Source organism: Melanotaenia boesemani, chromosome 13, assembly GCF_017639745.1.
Source record: "Melanotaenia boesemani isolate fMelBoe1 chromosome 13, fMelBoe1.pri, whole genome shotgun sequence".
NCBI classification, from domain to species: Eukaryota; Metazoa; Chordata; class Actinopteri; order Atheriniformes; family Melanotaeniidae; genus Melanotaenia; species Melanotaenia boesemani.
In genome coordinates, this window is record NC_055694.1 from 28,690,263 (window position 1) to 28,709,535 (window position 19,273).

General features: G+C 40.9%; 1 long non-coding RNA gene across 1 annotated transcript; it reads right to left on the minus strand.

Annotated features, from left to right (window-relative positions):
• Nucleotides 1–704: 704 nt before the first annotated feature.
• LOC121652190 lies at nucleotides 705–12,685 on the minus strand. The gene is made up of 3 exons (XR_006012569.1): nucleotides 12,674–12,685; nucleotides 12,065–12,067; nucleotides 705–882 (listed from the first exon to the last, which is right to left on the minus strand). It is a non-coding gene; the product is annotated as an uncharacterized LOC121652190 (long non-coding RNA).
• Nucleotides 12,686–19,273: the final 6,588 nt, after the last annotated feature.

Genomic DNA, 19,273 nt, shown 5'->3' on the forward strand with positions numbered 1-19,273 from the left:
GTGCCCTGGACGCCCACCCACCCCCGGCAGCCCACGTCACCACACCAGGGGACCAGAGAACCCCAGGATGCACACACATATCCTGGTCGGGCCCAAGGCACAGCGCCCCCACCCACCCAGAAGGAGCTCCCAGTGGGAGGGGAGAGCGTGACGAGGAGAGCAGACTCCACCCCCCATGAACCCTAATCCCCTCCACTGCCCACCAGGACCCCCGCCGCCCCCCTTCCGCCTACCCCTCCCTTCATCCTTACGGACACATTGTAATCCCAAGGGTACCAGCCCGGCATCGGATCAGCCCGACCCCGATTCACTACCACCGACCATGTGTGCTTTGTTAGTGTCTATATTGATGTCACTTAGGTCACCCAGTAAACAAAGTTTAGGACATGCAGGAATGTTACATCTAACCCATGTTGATAAATCCTCACAAACCTTGTTCCAGAACTTTTGGACAGGTGCATAGAGCTATAAAGCGTGTAGGTAATGTTGGAGAAAACCTTAAAAATGCACAAGTAATAAAGAACAGGTACTTCTTCCCACAGTATTAAAATAGACAGGTACTAATTTCCCACTTTCCTAATTAATAAGGTACTGTTCCACACATTTTCTCTCTACCTTTCTCTTTAGGGTCTTCTCCTACGTGTTCTTTGATGGATCAAAATATGACAGACTACTTCTCTCAGTTAACTAATTTATTAATTACAATTGATATGAGAAATGTGCAAATACAGAATTCTGGATTCGTATTGTCTGTCCCCTGGACTAATACAATACGGAGTCTGCTGCTGTTACAGTCAGAACTCCCTCTAACTGATCCTGGAATCCTTATATAGGGGTCTGAATATACACAGTTTTGCTGACTAATGCTGGAGTTGCAGAAGTCTGGTTGGGTGTGGTCACAGGTCGATCTCATGCAGATGTCGACCGCCCTCCTTGTGACACCCATCCATTTGGTGGCTTCTTTTGTTCTGGAAAACAGGGACAAAGAAAACACACACAGACAAACAAGGTATCTCCTTTGAACTCCGGTCGATCCAGAAATCTCCCTTAAGGGTAACATTCCATGCTGTTTTATTGGCAACACAGTGTTAGTCAGCCCCTCACATGTACTTCTCATATCCCCCCATATGAAGAGTCTCATTGTTGCTTAAGCACACTGTCAGTAAGTATATGAGCTTAAAGATAAGAGATAGTCAGTATGATTAACAGGGTAAGAATATAAATGAAAATACGTAGCACACTTAAATAATTCCTTGATGAGTATCTCTATAAATTTCTTTACAGTAATCATCTGTTGTGTTACCTGTTCACTGTGTGCAGATATCTGAGTGATTAAGACCCATCTTGAACATCCTTTGTCCTGTGTAATGAGTTCTATGGAGGACTTTGTATTGTATGAGTTGTAAATTTGGGCTGTCTGTCAAATTAAAGGCATTAAGAAATATTTGTAGCCAATATGGTTGAATAGGACTGATGGATGAATCTTTCTCCCATTTCGAAGTAGGTAGGGAATTTTAATAATCTACTTTTAGCATTAATCTGTATATTTTTTAAAGTAATTTCGGGGTACAGAGGTCCATAAAATCTGCTACCATTGGAGGAAGTTCTAGGTCTGTTCGGTGAAGGGGGAATTTTGTGTGTATTATGGTTTTGAGTTGTTGATATTCTAAAAATCTGTTGCTGTTAATCCCATATTGTGATGAGAATGTATTAAAAGATAAAATGTTTTTGTTATGGATAATATGTTGAAAGTATTTAATTCCTTTGTTAATCCATTCGTTAAAATTTAGCATTTTTTTGTTTATTAGGATATCGGAATTGTTCCAGATAGGTGTAAGTTTACATGGTATTATTGAGGAGTTGTTTTTTTTTAGAAATTCCCACCAGGCAGTCAGAGAAGTGCTGATGTTTACACTTTTGAAGCACTTAACTTTTTTATACTTGAGCTGAAAAAAGAGAGAAGATTAGAAATTTCCAAATTGTCACAAAATGTTTGTTCTATGTCTATCCACAGGTTGTCTAGTGGACTAGGTTTGAGCCATTTTAGGACATATTGCAACCTATTAGCTAGGAAGTAATGTTGAAAGTTAGGCCGGTCTAATCCTCCCGTCTTTCTCCTGTGAAGTTTTTAAACTGATCCGGGGAGGTTTATTTTTCCAGAGAAATTGGGATATGTGTGATTCTAGTGACTTAAACCGGGTGGATGGGAGGTTTCATAGGGATCATAGAAAACAAATAGTTGTATTCTGCTCTCCTTGTGTGTGTCTAACACAATTTAGCAGTAAGCCTAACTCCACCCGAATGAACACGTGAGTCAGGATGTAGCTTCCTTAGCTCCTCTTTATTCCGATGAAGCACGTATACATTGCAACATGGAGTAAAACTGCAGAAAAGAAATTAAATAGCAACTATTAGCACAGAATATGTCTGTACCCCAGTAAACCAACATTAGGCAATTGGCATCTTATCGTAATTAAAATTCACGTTTAGAGTAAACATTCTCCGCAAATAAAGCTTAAACTAAATACTACTCCTAAATATTAATAAAAACTTACAGACGGTGGTGTCGATGACATAAACAGAAGGCAGATGCCAGTGGATGAACTTCCCCACATGTGGCTTACTGAGAACTAAAACAACATGGCTGACTTCCTGTCAAAGACCCAAAACTGACCTTCAAAATAAAAGACTCCATTGACTGAACTGAGACTAAATGAACATAAAGCATTTATATTACAACACAATAGAGGGCAGAACACTCCCCGCCTGATATCTGTTAAGATACCACATAATAACACCTAAAAACCCTTCAGTCTTTGTTCTTTAGAAGCATAACAACTTCTGTTACAGGCCTGAGGAACGTCTTGGCCGCTCCATCCTTTACGACCTTGATCTCAATCTTGCGGACCTTTCCATCGCCACCTGGGAAGGTGTTTGTCACAAGGGCCATGGGCCATTCGTTTCGGCATGTACAATCATCTTTCAGCAAGACAACGTCACCCTTTATGACACTGGGACACGACTCCTGCCATTTATGACGAAGTTGTAGCGTCTGCAGGTATTCACGTTTCCAACGATTCCAGAATTGGTCGGCCAATCTTTGAACTTGATGCCACTGTTGCTTATACAGATCCTTCTCAGTGAACTTCCCTGGAAGAGGAACGCTTTGCTTCTGAGTGAGAAGCATTGCTGGGGTAAGCATCTGAGGGATATCTGGATCTGAGGAAACAGAAACTAAAGGCCTGGAGTTGATTATGGCCGTTACTTCTGCCATAAGGGTGCATAGGACTTCGTGGGACAAACTGGAAAATGGAGTGCGCAATAGCATTGAGTCTAAGATTCTCCTTGCAACCCCTATCATGCATTCCCACACACCGCCCATGTGCGAGGAGTGAGGTGGGTTGAAATGCCAAGTGCATCCTTGGTTGCTGGCATACCTCTGGACTTCAGAGTCCGTCACTACTTTGTTGAACTCCAGCTCTTTGCAAGCACCAATGAAATTAGTCCCACAGTCTGAGTGCAGCTGTTTGGAAGGGCCACGGATTGCAAAGAATCTTCTCAAGGAGTTAATGAAGGAAGAAGTGTCTAGCGACTCAATCACTTCTATGTGAACTGCGCGTGTGCTCATGCATGTGAAGAGTACAGCCCAGCGCTTACTCTGAGCTATGCCTCCTCTTGTGCGCCTGGCTGTCACGACCCAAGGGCCAAAAACATCTACACTGCCGCACACAGTTCCAATCTAGGAATAGTGGGTTCGGTTGAAGGTGCAAGTCTAGCTTTTCCTAGGACAAAACCCATGTGAACCCCCTGCCCCTCCCCTTATCCAGATGAACTTGGACACGGTGTAGGAGGTAGAGAATAGCATCCTCCACACCCACACCTGCGCGATATGCAAACTGTAGGGGGTCCTGGGCCTGTTGCACTTGGGGCTTGAGGAGATAGAGGATGAGCCGCTCCATCGTCTTCATCACCTGGGATGTAAGTGCCACCGGTCTGTAATCGTTCAGCTCACCAGGACGTTTTTTCTTTGGAACTGGAACAATACAGGATGTTTTCCACAGGGTAGGCACTTTCCCCAGCTGTAGACTGTAGTTGAAGACATGCTGGAGTGGTTCCCCCAGTTCAGCAGCGCAGGTCCTAAGCAGACGAGGAGGCACTCCGTCAGGGCCTGCTGCTTTCCATGGGTGGAGCTTCCTCAGTTCTCCCCTCACCTGTTCTGCTGTTATGTGTGGAGGGTGTTGAGATGGGGGGAGGGGTAAAGGTTGGCAGGGGGGCTGCACAGGGGATGAAGTCAGGGAGGTTGTGTACTGCAGTGGGGGAGGGGGGCTGTGGGATGGTCAAAGCGGTTAAAGAAGATGTTCAGCCTGTTTGCTTCTTCCACTGTCCCCCCGCTGTTATGGCCTTTGATCTGAAGCCTGTGATGGTGTTGACACCATCCCAGACCTCCTTCATACGGCTCTCACTCAGTTTATCCTCCACCTTCCTTCTGTAGGTGTCCCTCGCCACCTTCAGGCATTGTTTCACCTCCTGCTGTGCTAATTGCATTGCCTCCCTGTCATGGTTCATGAAAACCACCTTCTTCCTGTTGAGGGCAGCTTTGACATCTTGTGTTATCCAAGGTTTGTTATTTGGATAACAACGGACAGTCTTATTGGGGGAGACTACGTCCAGCGAGAAGTTGATGTTGTCCGTCAGACAGTGAGTCTGCTCCTCTATGTCTTCACCATGTTGTCTCAGCAGTACATCCCAATCAGTGATGTCAAAGCAGGCTCTCAGAGCATCCTCTGCCTCAGGTGACCACTTCCTGATCGAGCGTGTGGTTTTAGACATCCTTTTGACCGGGGGGGTGTACTGTGGCTGTAGGTATACCAGGTTGTGGTCAGACTTTCCAAGTAGGGGGAGGGAGGTGGCTCTGTAGGCATCCTTCACATTGGAGTACAGCAGGTCTATTGTTCTGTTGTTCCTTGTGGGACAGTCTGCAGCCTGGTAGAAGGAGGCCAAGGTAGAGTCCAGGGAAGCATGATTAAAATCCCCAGATATGACCATAAACGCCTCGGGGTGCTTTGTCTGCAGCCTTGCTGTTACTGTGTGTATCTTCTCACAGGCAGCTGATGCTTCCGCGCTGGGCGGGATGTAAACACAGAGCACGATCACGTGACTAAGCTCCCTCGGCAAGTAATATGGCCGCAGACTAACGGCTTACAGTTCCAAGTCATGGCAACACAGTTCCTTTTTCACTGAGACATGTCCTGGGCAACACCAATGTTTGTTCACATATATGATGAGCCCCCCACCTCTGCTCTTACCGCAGGCGTTCATGTCTCTGTCAGCTCTCACAGCAGTGAAACCCGGTAGATCCACATTACCATCTGGTATCGCATCAGTGAGCCATGTCTCTGTGAAGATATATAAGCTGCATTCGTGATAATTCCGTTGATTGTTCAGTGCCAACAGCTCATCCATCTTGTTAGGTAGTGAGTTGACATTCCCCATTAGTACAGAGGGGATCACTGGCTTAAAACGTTGTCGAGCAGCCTTTAGCTTAGATCCTGACTTGCAGCCTCTGTACTTCCTCCTCAGCTCTGTTGGTACGTTGTGCTGCATTCCGACGTTAGTCTTCCATGAAGAAAGTTCCTCTCTTCAATAAACAAGACGACGTGCAAGTGCCATGCTAGAGTTAAAAAATATTCAATATAATCAAAAATAGGATATATATATATAAAATAAGGAATAAAACGATAAGAAAGAAAGAAAGAAGCACTAGGGTGCGTAAGAGACACTGGTAAGGCAGCCGTTTCCTGCAGCGTCATTTAAAAAAAAAAAAATTTCATCCAAATCAATAACTGTTTGATCTTCTTCAGACTTGGTGTCTGAATCAGTAAAGTTTTAATTTTATGGCTACAAGAAATTTTCTGATGTGCTGCTATGATAAAAATCCTCAGCAGAACTTTGGCTACATGGGGGCAGAGACTGAGTTGCAGCCGTTGCCAGGCAACAACCAACAGGTCTTCTAATATCTAATGGAATCTTCTGAGGGGTGGAGATCAGTTTGGTGTTGTCTAGCAACAGTTATAGAATGTAGTTAGCTGAAGGGCGGAGCATAAGTTTGCTTTGATGATGTGACATCATTGTTCCTATAATACCCCCTGCTTTTGTCATCAAGTCAGTACATTTGAGAACGCATCACAGTGCACATCTCGTTACACATCCCGATTCCAGTCTTTGGAGAAAGGAAATACAAATCAATTGTTTTGACAATGGGAAAAAACAGGAAAAATCGAGTCCACAAAGGACAACCTGAGACGGCCAGTAGACACAAGTCGAACTCGGACGTTCAACGTGTCCAGGAGTCTTCTAGCTCACAAAACGTGGGAGAAATTCCATCAAATCTCCAAAACGTAAGTGAGAGCAACTCTGGCAGGTCGTTTGGTGTTGAAAATCTTCCCCAACAAGAGAAAATGACACCTGAACACAAACAACACCAGAGTAAGAAGGACGACACTGAGGCTAAAACGTGCAAAGTTTCTAAGAAACGTAAGAACGTGGAGAAAATTACGTTTGGACTGATTCTGGGAAACAGTTCTGGGACTGTTTTACCTGCAGAGCCTCCCGTCAGAGAAACTGAAAAAGCTTTAGCTGCGACGGTAACTGAAAGTGTTGTTCCAACACCTGTAGAAGACCAGGTTCCACAACATGAAGAAACTTTTTCTGAGCAAGAAGCTGAATCCAAAAGGTTCTACGGGGTCCCTGCAGAACTGTATTTTGAGAAACCAGTTGCAACAGGAGATGAACAAAAAAAGAAACGGCGCAAGAAAAAGAACTACTCATCTACGGAGCCTAACTGGCAAGTGCTGTATCAAACGATACATGAAACCTATGAGGACTATATTGAGGGATTTCCAGCCCAATCAACGTTGTCTGAAGGTCCATCAACTTACCCAGAGAAAGGTGAGTCTAACTCTGGTATTTTGTTGAACAGTGAGGAATTCCCTGCACTGCAGACAAAAACACCTGAAGATCACAGGATCTGTGATAAGAGAGACGACACCACAGCTGATGGTTGCAAGGAATCTGAGAACCTGGAGAATCTCCAGAAAACAACATTTGGGGGCCCTGGATCAGAAATCCCCAAAGAACTCCTTACAAACACAGACCAGCCCAGCAAGGCTGAGAAACGTCTTAAGTTCGAAGGAGAAGTTGAAGGAGATCAAAAGAAAGTTAAAAAAGGTAAGGTCAGGAGACATAAACCTTTGAAACCTATCTTTGAGGTGCCCTCTCCTCAGGCACCAACATCTGCTGAAAATTCATTGAAATCTGGAAGCCTGAATTCCCCAATAACATTCGGAGGCCCAGAATCTGAAATCCCAGCTGAAATCATTGCAGAACCTTTGGTTCTGATAAAACCAACACAAGTTCGGCTTGAGGAAATCTCCAGTCATCCACCATCAGAGACTGAAGTTGCTGATGCTCTGCCCGAAAACCTCAATCAGTCCTGTCATCAGGCAGAGAGTCAAACACCTGAACACCCAACAGACAGGAGACATAAAGACAACACAGAGGCTGAGCTGGAAAGTCTTGAGGCTGTTTCATCTGCACAGCCTCCAGTCAGAGAACACAAAAAGGATTCATCTGTACTGGAAACCAACAGCGTTGTCAATATGTCTGTTGCAGACCAGGTTACCCAACCTGAAGCAAGCGTGTCAGAGCAAGAACCTCCATCTAACATGCTTGCTCAGATCCCTACAGAACTGTCTGTACAGACGTCCACCAAACCAGCGTCGGAGAAAGAAGCGCCCGCTCTACAAGAAATAAAATCTGTCATTGAAGAGCCAAGGGCAGCAGAACAACAAAATAAAAGAAAACGACGCAAGAGAAACAAGAAAAATAGACCTGGGAAAGTCTGTGATCTACAATCGGAATCCATGGACAAAAACCTTGAGAATAATCTTGAGGAAGTCCCTCAGCTACCAGAGTTGGTTAAAGATCCATCAAATGTCCAGGACAAAAATGAGTCTTACTCTGGTGAATTGCTGAACACTGAGGCAGTGAGTCAAACATCTGAACAACACATAGACAAGACTCAGAAAGACCTCAAGATTCCTGAAAACCTGGAGAATCCCCCAATAACATCTGGAGGCCCAGGATCTGAAATCCCAGCTGAACTTATTGCAGAACCTTTGGTTCTAATAAAACCAACACAAGTTCGGCTTGAGGAAATCTCCAGTCATCCACCATCAGAGACTGAAGTTGCTGATGCTCTGCCTGAAAACCTGAATCAGTCCTGTCATCAGGCAGAGAGTCAAACACCTGAACACCCAACAGACAGGAGACATAAAGACAACACAGAGGCTGAGCTGGAAAGTCTTGAGGCTGTTTCAGCTACACAGCCTCCAGTCAGAGAACACAAAAAGGATTCATCTGTACTGGAAACCAACAGCGTTGTCAATATGTCTGTTGCAGACCAGGGTTCCCAACCAGGAGCAAGCCTGTCAGAGCAAGAACCTCTATCCCACATGCTTGCTCCGATCCCTACAGAACAGTCTGAACAGACTTCCACCAAACCAGCATCGGAGAAAGAAGCGCCCGCTCTACAAGAAATAAAGTCTGTCATTGAAGAGCCAAGGGCAGCAGAACAAGAAAGTACAAGAAAACGACGCAAGAAAAACAGGAAAACTAGACCTCCGATAGTCTGGGATCTACAATCAGAATCCATGGACAAAAACCTTGAGAATAATCTTGAGGAAGTCCCTCAGCTACCAGAGTTGGTTAAAGATCCATCAAATGTCCAGGACAAAGATGAGTCTTACTCTGGTGCATTGCTGAACACTGAGGCAGAGAGTCAAACAACTGAACAACACATAAACAAGACTCAGAAAGACCTCAAGATTCCTGAAAACCTGGAGAGTCCCCCAATAACATCTGGAGGCCCAGGATCTGAAATCCCAGCTGAACTTATTGCAGAACCTTTGGTTCTAATAAAACCAACACAAGTTTGGCTTGAGGAAATCTCCAGTCATCCACCATCAGAGACTGAAGTTGCTGATGCTCTGCCTGAAAACCTGAATCAGTCCTGTCATCAGGCAGAGAGTCAAACACCCGAACACCCAACAGACAGGAGACATAAAGACAACACAGAGGCTGAGCTGGAAAGTCTTGAGGCTGTTTCATCTGCACAGCCTCCAGTCAGAGAACACAAAAAGGATTCATCTGTACTGGAAACCAACAGCGTTGTCAATATGTCTGTTGCAGACCAGGGTTCCCAACCAGGAGCAAGCCTGTCAGAGCTACCTCCCTCCCTAGTCCCTCAGCTACCAAAGTTGGTTGAAGATGCATCAAATGTCCAGGACAATGGTGAGTCTTACTCTGGTGCATTGCTGAACACTCAGACAGAGAGTCAAACATCTGAACATCATGCAGAAAAGACCCAGGAAGACCTCAAGATTCCTGCAAACCTGGAGAATCCCCAAATAACATCTGGAAACCCAGGATCAGAAATCCCTGTTGGGGTCCCTTCAGAATCTGTGGATCTAATACCACCAACAGAACCAGAGCCTGAGTTGATCCCTTCATTGCCAGCACCTCCAGCCACAGATCCACATCCAATCCTTAAACTTCTGCTGGCCAACAAACCAACAACCAACCAGTCTGTCAACACAAACCATGTTGATGAACAGAGCCTCCCTCACAGCTCCGGTCTGCTGATGATCCCAGAACTCCAGTTTCATCAGACCTTGACTGTAAAGGATGAAAAGATTGCAGAGCTTCAGAAACAACATGAGGACTTGCTGAATCAGCTAAAGGAACTGCAAAATCAGGTCCACAGAAGTAACATCATGCAGTCATTAGCATCTAAACAGGTGAAGAAAATGGAGGCAGAACTCAATGAGGAGAGGCAGAAAAGAGAACTGGCTGAGACTTCTGTATCTGAGCTCCAATGTCAAACGGACAAAGCCAAAACCGAACTGAGCCAGATTCACATTCAGCTCCGGGATCAACAACAAGACACCAGCGATGAGAAAATGGCTCTCATGACTGATGTGGAGAGACTGAAACGACAAATGAAATCTCAGAAATCTGTGTCTGAGAAGGAGATGGCCATCCTGTATGCTGAACTGAAGAAAAAGCATCAGCAGCATGCAGACGTCTCCAGCAGAGTGGTCGAGCTGGAAGCTGCTCGCACTGCTGAAAAGACCAGAGCATCGAGAGCTGAGACCTGTTTGGCCCAGGAGGTGGAGGAGAGCTCCAGCATAAAGTCTGCTCTGGTAAAAACCCAGGAAGAATTTGATGAGCAGAAACAGCAATGGGAGCAGCACAAGAACCTTCTTCTGGCTGAGCAGGAAGAAACTAAAACCTCCACAGAAAGATCCGTGATGGAGTTGGAGAGAGAACTGGAAGACCAGGAGAAGCAGCAGCAAGACGAAAAGTCAGAGCTTCTAGAAAAAATCATCTCTATGAAGAAGTTTCAAGAACAGAAACAACAAGAGAGAAAAAGGTTCAGAGAGGGCTTACTGAGGAGAGTTCAGAACCTAGAAGCTCTGATGTTTAAAGAAGAATAAGCCCAAAAGACATCTGTGAGCCAGAAATCTCTCCACGCTGGACACTGAGGAATTTCTGGCATGAAGATCTACCTCAATTATTTTCTATTTGCCTTAAATCTGCTTATTTTCTCTTTCTATCCCTGTCCTTTCACCCCCACTGAACACGATTTGACTGAAAAGATGTCAAAAGACATCTAAATTGATTTTAAGATTTCTGTCATTGTTTATACTTTCAGAAAATAAATACTTAATTGTACCTTCAGGGGTTAAATGGATTGTCCCTGGTGTGGTACCCTCAAAGGCGCTGCTGTTCCCTCAACAGTGCAGTTTTTACCTTATTAAGACCAGACAGCCCCCAGAGGGACAGTATTGGTCTGTATGAGGTATAAACTGGGCTGTAGAGGGTTCAGCTGTACCTTTAAGGGTTCTACCCCAGTGATAATCCCTTGTACCCTTAATGGTATAATTAGGTATTCATTCCCTGAAAGTGTAGCTGTATAGTTCAACAGAAATTTTACAGCCACACAATGACAGAGATGATTGTAGCTGAGAAACAGTCACAGTCATCAAAAAATCAACTTTCAACCAAACATCAGTGTCTCGTGATCAGTGGGTCTTTCTCCTTTTCCTTTGACCACAACTCTTTTTTCACTTTCCTCCTTTCCTATCCCCTCTAAAAAAAAAAAAAAAAAAAAAAAAAAAAAAAAATTAAATAAAAAAACAACCCAAAACAAAACTATGGTTAATGTTCAGTGTTTTTTTTTTTTTACTTCTTTGTGTGAGTCTAAAAATGTAAAACATGACATGAAAACAGCAGAAAAGCTTTTGTTGTGAAAAATGAAGGTTAGAGATTTAACAAAGGTTATATATCATTATACTATTGAAACTATTATTATCTGACTGCTTATTAAAACTGCTTAAACAATAAAACAAAAACACAAAAACAAATAAAAGACATATAAAAACAAACAACAAAATAAAACAAAAATAAATAAATAAAAAACAAACAGAAACACTAAACAAAAACATCATCTGATGCCAGAAAGCAGGTTCAGCAAACTCTAATCAAAAAGTCTGAGCTTTAAGTCAGATCAGCTGATTTTAGTTACTTCATCAGAATCTTTACCCAGAATCCGACACATTTATGGATCACAATAAAAGAATCATTTCATTATGGATACTGAAACTGATTTATTTACTTTTTTGCCTTGCCCTGTTGTCTTATGTTGTTAAAAAGCTTGTTTTTTGAAAGGTTTCCCTTGTTTTCTTGTCCTGTTGGTGCCAGTCCCACCAGTAGGTCAAGTGAGTTTTTAGTTAAACCAAGCTGTTACTCAGTGAGACGTTTCCTTTCACATTCTAGAGAAGAGGGTCAATCAGATCGTCAAACTTTGGACTGAAGAGGAGCAGTGTGGTTTTCATCTTGGTTGTAGAAAAGTGGAACAGCTCTACACCCTTTGTAGAGTGTTGAAGTGGGGATGGGAAGTTTGAAGACTTGAAGTCATTCAACTGTATTTTAATCATTTGACAGGCTCCACCAGCCTGCCTAAGATAACCATCTTTTCCCTCCACACATGCCACTCTCACAGCACAAGTCCACATCTCTGAAAAGCAACACTGCAAATGGAGATTCTGACCATCTTTACTCTGGAATGAAGTTCTGTAAAAGGCTCTGAATGCAAAGAAAAAGCAATTAAATTTGTTAAAAAAATGCCTATTTGCATGGCATGAGGGTGCCTTTTGGATTGTGGTCCTAGGTCATTTACATGCACACCTGTCAAGTCATGTAAGTAGAAAGATTGACCCACAGATTATTTGAAACCAAAAAAAAAAAAAAAAAAAAAAAAAAAAAAGATTAAAGATAAAAGAAATATGTTTTAAAATTTTTCACATATTGGCTCTGGAAATGTTTTAAAAGAAGGAAGATGACTATATGTCACATAAATTGGGCTTTAAAAATATTAACACTTTATATTTGTAAAAATATTGCAATTAACTGCAATAGAACCTTGAAAGATTAGCTAGTAAAAAGCAATCATGATATCTGAAATGTGTGTGCTACTGTTGTTTAATTCTAATAGCAGAAAAGACTTTTCCAGCACAGAGCCGTTGCATTTTAAAGTGCCATTTATCCAGACGTCAGTTTCAATTACCATGCAGCTGCAGGCTTCACAATGAGTGCCATGACATTTTTGCCTCTTTGAGTGCTGTTATTGAACCTGTGAGTGACCCTATTATGATGGGTGACAGATTAAAAATATCACTCAACCTACAGATGGACCATTACATGAACAAAATGTGTTGCATATAAACCATTATTGAAAGTTGCATACATTTTAATGTATCCTTAATAATTTCAGAGGGAGCCTGTGCAACTGTGCATGTATATGAAAGGTGACTTGGATATACTGTACATGAATTTATTACAGTGAAATCAAAAGAGCGGGCCTTTCAAATCAATCCCAGCTCTAATGTATCCTGGAGAGAAATATTATTGCTTAATAACTTTACCTGTTCACCACAGATCAAATTTACTCTGCACCATAACAATGATGTTTGACCTTCTTCCTCATAAAAGGACGTTAACCTTTCTAAACACAGGTAATAACTTTGCTGTAATATCCAAATATCACTTTTGTTGCTATTATCCTAATAGGAATGTTGCTATGGTAATTATAAGTTGCAGTGAAAAAAACCCTTTTGCAATTTGTAGAAACAACCTTAATCCCTGTGTGAGCTTCTTTGGTCTAGAAGAAGTCATGAGGTGCCCAGAAAACCTGACCAGAAGAGTACAAACTGTTTACATCACCACTCCATCATGGTTTATATTATAGCAAATACATCTTTGCTCCTTTCTTTTTTTTTTTTTTTTTTTTTTTTCTTAACTTGTCCTGTCCAGCATCATAGCAAGCAAAATGATAATCTGGTTGCTGTATCGTGCTGAACAAATTTGCTCTGCCAAGGGGAGGCCTATGGGTAAGGCTCCTCTTGATAATGTGATTAATTTATTTATTTATTTACTTTGAATCACGGAATCTATGTAATCTTGCTGGACCTGACCGGAGGGGACAGAAAAAGATGGAAAATAAAAAAAGAGCAAAAGGGAAAGAAGAAAGGAGACAAAAAGATCACAGACAGAAGGAAAACGACCCTACAATCCACACCATCACCAGACAACAAACTGTTACACCTGTACATGAACACACCAGAAAATTTCCTACAACTTTTACAAAAGCAGAAACACACACACAGAAAAAAAAAAAAAACAAACAAAAAAAAAAAAAAACAGGGCTGCCAGTCATTAAGAGTTTTTAAATAATAACCAAATCAAATCAAAAAGACATAACAGCAACCAGATACTAACTCACAGGAAAAATACAAATTTTTTTTTTTTTTTTTTTTTTTTTCCTCCTCTTTTTCCTTTTTTAATAATTATCGCTTAATATTAAAAACCCACGAGGCGACTCCAACCGCTGGCCCCCACAGCCCCCAACGGGGCCAGACTTAGAGCCACCCCCACCGCAGAGCAGCCCGGTCCCGCATCACGGGCAACCACAAAGAACCCGCAACCGCCAGTCACTCTTGGCCCTTTCTCAAACCCCCATAGCAACGAGGTCACAGTCCTCCACCTACACTAAGTGATGGAACTAAGCACAGGGGACCAGAAGGAATGAGATTCAGCCGAATAGTTCTTTAAGGAGGCAGACATTGTCTCATTACTGATGTGGTCAACTAAGAGATTCCTAAACTGCTGAATACACAGATTATTTTTGTTTTTCCAGTTCACAAGGATAGTTTTCTTTGCGATGCATAATGCTGTGCGTATCATGTGTGCAGAGTTAATTGCCATATTAATGTCACCCAAGTCACCTAGTAGACATAGTGCGGGGATTGTAGGAATATTACATTTAAACCATGTTGACATGTCCACACATACCTGAAGCCAGAACCTGTGGACAGGTGTGCAGGACCACAAGGCATGGAGGTAGTTATCTGGTGTGTTTTCATTGCAGTGTGTGCAGATGTTTGATTGTGACAGACCCATCCTGAACATCCTTTGTCCTGTATAATGAGTTCTATGCAGAATTTTGAATTGTATTAGTTGCATATTTGAATTTTTAGTCATTTTAAAGGTGTTTAAACATATTTGTGACCATTTATCTTTATTAAAGTTACTGTATAAGTCACCCTCCCATTTTGAAGTTGGAAGACAGATTGAGTCTTCTAGTTTAGATATAGTCTATATGTTTTTGATAATAGCTTTGGGGCATTGAGATTCATGAATTCTGCCACCCTAATAGGTAGCTGTAAGTTTAATTGATTAATGGTATTTCTTTTACATATAATAGATTTAAGCTGGTGATATTCTAAAAATGTTTTGCTACTGATTCCATATTGTGAAGTGAGAATATTAAATGATAAGAAGTTTCCATTTTCTATTATATGTCCTAACTGTTTTATTCCTTTATTTTTCCATTGAGTAAAATTGATAAGCTTTTTGTTTTGCAGGATGTCAGGGTTGTTCCAGAGGGGTGTAAACTTACATGGAAAAAGTGAGGATTTGGTTATTTTTAGAAAATCCCACCAAGCCACTAAGGAGGAACTGATATTGATGCTTTTAAAACACTTATGTGTTTTGATGGTTGAGCTGATGAATGGCAGATCAGAGATAAACACATCCTCACACAATGCTTGCTCTACATCTAACCATGTTTCATCCAGACTGCTAGGTTTAAGCCATTTGGAGATATACTGCAGCTTGTTAGCTAAGAAAACATGATTAAAGTCGGGTAGCTCCAATCCGCCTCTATCTTTAGTCTGTTGTAAAGTTTTTAGACTGATACGTGATGGCTTATTTTTCCATAAAAATTTAGATATATGTGAGTCCAGTGACTTAAACCAACTGGAGGATGGTTTAGTGGGTATCATTGAAAACAGGTAGTTTACTTTAGATAGAACCATCATTTTAACTGTGGCAACCCTCCCCATGAGTGATATGGGTAAGCGCCTCCACCGTGAGAGATCATCCTCTATTGCTTTAAGTAGGTGGACATAATTTAGCTTTGTTAGTTCTGATAACCTGGGGGAAATGTTTATGCCTAGATATCTAAAGTTTCCAGACTGTATTGTAGTATTGGGTATGTTTTGTAGGTCACAGTTGATGGGCATAATAATAGTCTTAGACCAGTTAATAGAGTATTCAGATATTGATGAGAATGTGTTAATAAGTGTGATTGTCTGGGGGAGAGACGTCGGTGAGTTCTGGAGAAAGAGTAATACGTCATCAGCATAAAGACTTATCTTGTGTTCTATATTTTTGGCATGGATTCCTTTAATCTCTTTATTTTGTCTTATGGCAGCAGCTAGGGGTTCAATAAAAATAGCAAAGAGTGATGGAGAAAGTGGGCAGCCCTGTCTGGTGCCTCTCTGCAAACAGAAGCTTGGAGAGGTTTGATCATTGGTCTTCACACATGCATTTGGGTTGTTATATAATATTTTTATCCAATCTATGTAAGATGACCCAAACCCAAATTTGTTTAACGTTGCAAATAAAAATTTCCAGTTTACTCGGTCAAACGCTTTTTCTGCGTCTAAAGAAATTACTGTGGATTCCAGATTATGTAGAGCAGAATAATCTATGATGTTAATTAATCTACGCATGTTAGTAGAGGAATGTCTACCTTTAATAAAGCCTGTTTGGTCAGGATGTATTATTAGAGGGGTTATTTTTTCTATTCTTCTGGCCAAAGCTTTGCTGATTATTTTAAAATCTACATTTATTAATGAAATTGGACGGTAACTGGATGGAAGTGTCGGGTCTTTTCCTGGTTTTAATAGTAGAGTAATATTGGCTAGGTTCATATTTGAAGGTATTTTTTGTTTTTCCTTTATTTCTAATATCATATTGTAGAAAGTGGGTGCCAACGTTGTCCAGAATTCTTTGTAGAATTCTGCTGGGTAACCATCTGGACCTGGGGCTTTATTGTTGGGCATATGCTGGAGAGCTTCATGGAGTTCGCCGACTGAAAGGGGGGAATCCAAGACCATTTTATCTTCATGTTTTAATTGTGGAAGATTAATGTTACTAAGAAATTTATCAATATTGTCATCTGTTGTAGTTAGTTGTGATGTATATAATGTTTTATAGAATTCTTTGAAAGTGTTATTTATCTTGTCAGGGTCGTGGCTGATGTTTCCTTCTGGATCTCTGACAGAGGAGATGGTTGTTTTCTCCTTATTTGTTTTTAACTGATTAGCCAGGAACCTTCCGGATTTGTTGCCATGCTCAAAATTCTCCAAGCGAAGTCTTTGCACCAAAAATTGCGTCTTTTTATCTATTATTTCATTAAGTTCAAGTTTAGCTTTCCTTATAGCATTTAGTGTGTGTTCTTCTGGGGAGACATGGTAAGCGTCCTCTAAGGATTTAATTCTGAGTTCTAACTCTGAAATTCTCAAAGTTTCCTTCTTTTTCTTATGAGAAGAGAAGGAAATTATTTTCCCTCTCATTACTGCTTTTCCTGCTTCCCAAAGAACACACGCTGAAGTTTCTGGCAAGTCGTTATTTTCTAGATATAAGGACCATTCTCTTTTGAAGTAGCTGATAAACTCAGGATCTTTAAGTAGTGACGTATTAAATCTCCAGTTTCTAGTTGCTGGTTTATTGCTCTTACTTCTCAGAGTGAATGATACTGGTGCGTGATCACTAATGCTAATAGGATGGATCTTGATTTCTGACATGTCATTCATCAGCGAGCTGCTAGTTAAGAAATAATCTAATCTAGAATAGGAATGGTGGACTGAAGAGAAGAAGGTGTATTCTCTTAGTGTGGGATGGTGAGAGCGCCAAGCATCACAGAGACCAAAATCCTTCATGTACTGTTTTACAGTTTCTGAGGATTTCCAGACTCGATGAGCTCCTGTGGTACTTTTTTTCTCCAATATAATGTTAAAATCACCTCCTACAATTAGTGTGTTATCTGAGTGACCATAGAGTGAGGCGAAGAGGGAGTGAAAGAAGGACGGATCATCAACATTTGGACCATATATATTTGCGATACATAACTTAACATTTTTAATAGATAATGTAATTATTATAAATCTGCCTTCTGGATCTATGATTGTATTATCTATATCAAAATTTAACCTTCTATTAATAAGAGTTGCTACTCCTCTCTGCCTAGAATTACAACAAGCTGAATACACGTGTGGAAACTGGGTTGTTGAGAGAAGATCTATTGTTGAGTTTGATAAATGAGTCTCTTGGAGTAATATTATATCTGCTTTCATTTCTTGCAAACGATTAAAAATTTTTAACCTCTTTTCCCCTGTGCCAGCTCCACGCACATTCCAAGTGACAAATGTGAGTTCGTTCATGAAGCAACCACAGAAATGAGGGCTATATGCATATTACTGAAGCGTGTGTGCGTGCATCCCACTGCTTCTCTGCGTGCATGTGTATGTGCCTGTTGGTTGTGACAGGGATGTATGTGCACTTGTGCTGTTCTGTGTGTGTTCCTGTGATCTTTGCTCCTTTCTAATGCCAACTACTGCATAGACAATGCCTGTTTTAAAAGGGTCTGAGGATCCCATCTGGAAACCTTTCTCAGCAAGTTTGGAACATTCTGCTTATGTTAGTCTGTGGTTTTTCTAAACTTAGATTTATCATAACCAGAACACATACTTAAGCGGCCATCGTGGACTCCCTGGAAGGACAGGTCTTCTTTCTTGAAGAGAGTAATAGGTAAATTACTTTTTTAATAAGCATTTGCACAAGGTTTTGCAGCAGCAGTGCCCTGAATGTTTATGAAAATAAAATTTAAATATTCTAAACCTCTAAATCCTGTCATGACAAGAAAAAAAAATTATTTGAACTTTTTATTTGACATTTAAACTAAATACTATCTTCTTTAGCTTTTGGATAACCATTTGTACAAGTTTTGCAACCAACTTTTACATAAAGATCAGATGGCCCTCAAGTTTAGTTTTCCTAAATAGGATAATGCAGTCCTCTCTCACTATGCCTTTTATAAGCCAACATGCATCTCTTCTTATACCAACACACTGCAAGGGAAAAGAAAATAGGTTATGTTCATTCCCATTAGTAAGACAGTAAATTAAAGATACCATTACTTTTTCCAAACTGACAACTGTCTTTACATTGTAATTGTATGACTTGCATACTTACTGTTTTTGACATTGCTTTAACCATGCCATAAAATGTACCACAGTGTTGTGAGCAACTTGTGTTGTATTGTCATCATGTATATAAGTTATAATATAATACACATACATTTTAATGTTGCTGTTGGGATATTCGAGACTTATGAAATTGTTTATTCAAATATTTACATTTAGTAGTTATGACATTTTAATTTAGAATTCCTTAATTGTTTTAAACTATTGTAATGTATCAAGGCCAGCTCCAGGACAATGGCTTTTTCAGAAACTGCCCACATACTACATAATTTAAAATGAAAAATATTCCTCAAACAACATGAAATCACACATTGTTATGCTGACATTGTCCATGTTAGTATTTCAGTTATTTGGAAAATAATATTTTGTGTATGTTTTATTCAAAATATATACTTTATAATATTTATTATATTATCTGGAGCAAAAGTTTTCACCAAATTGGATGCCACATCAGGATTTTGGCAGATTCCCCTCAATGAGGACAGTTTTCTCTTAGCCACATTCATTAGCCCATTTGGTCGCTGTTTGCAGATTGATGGGCA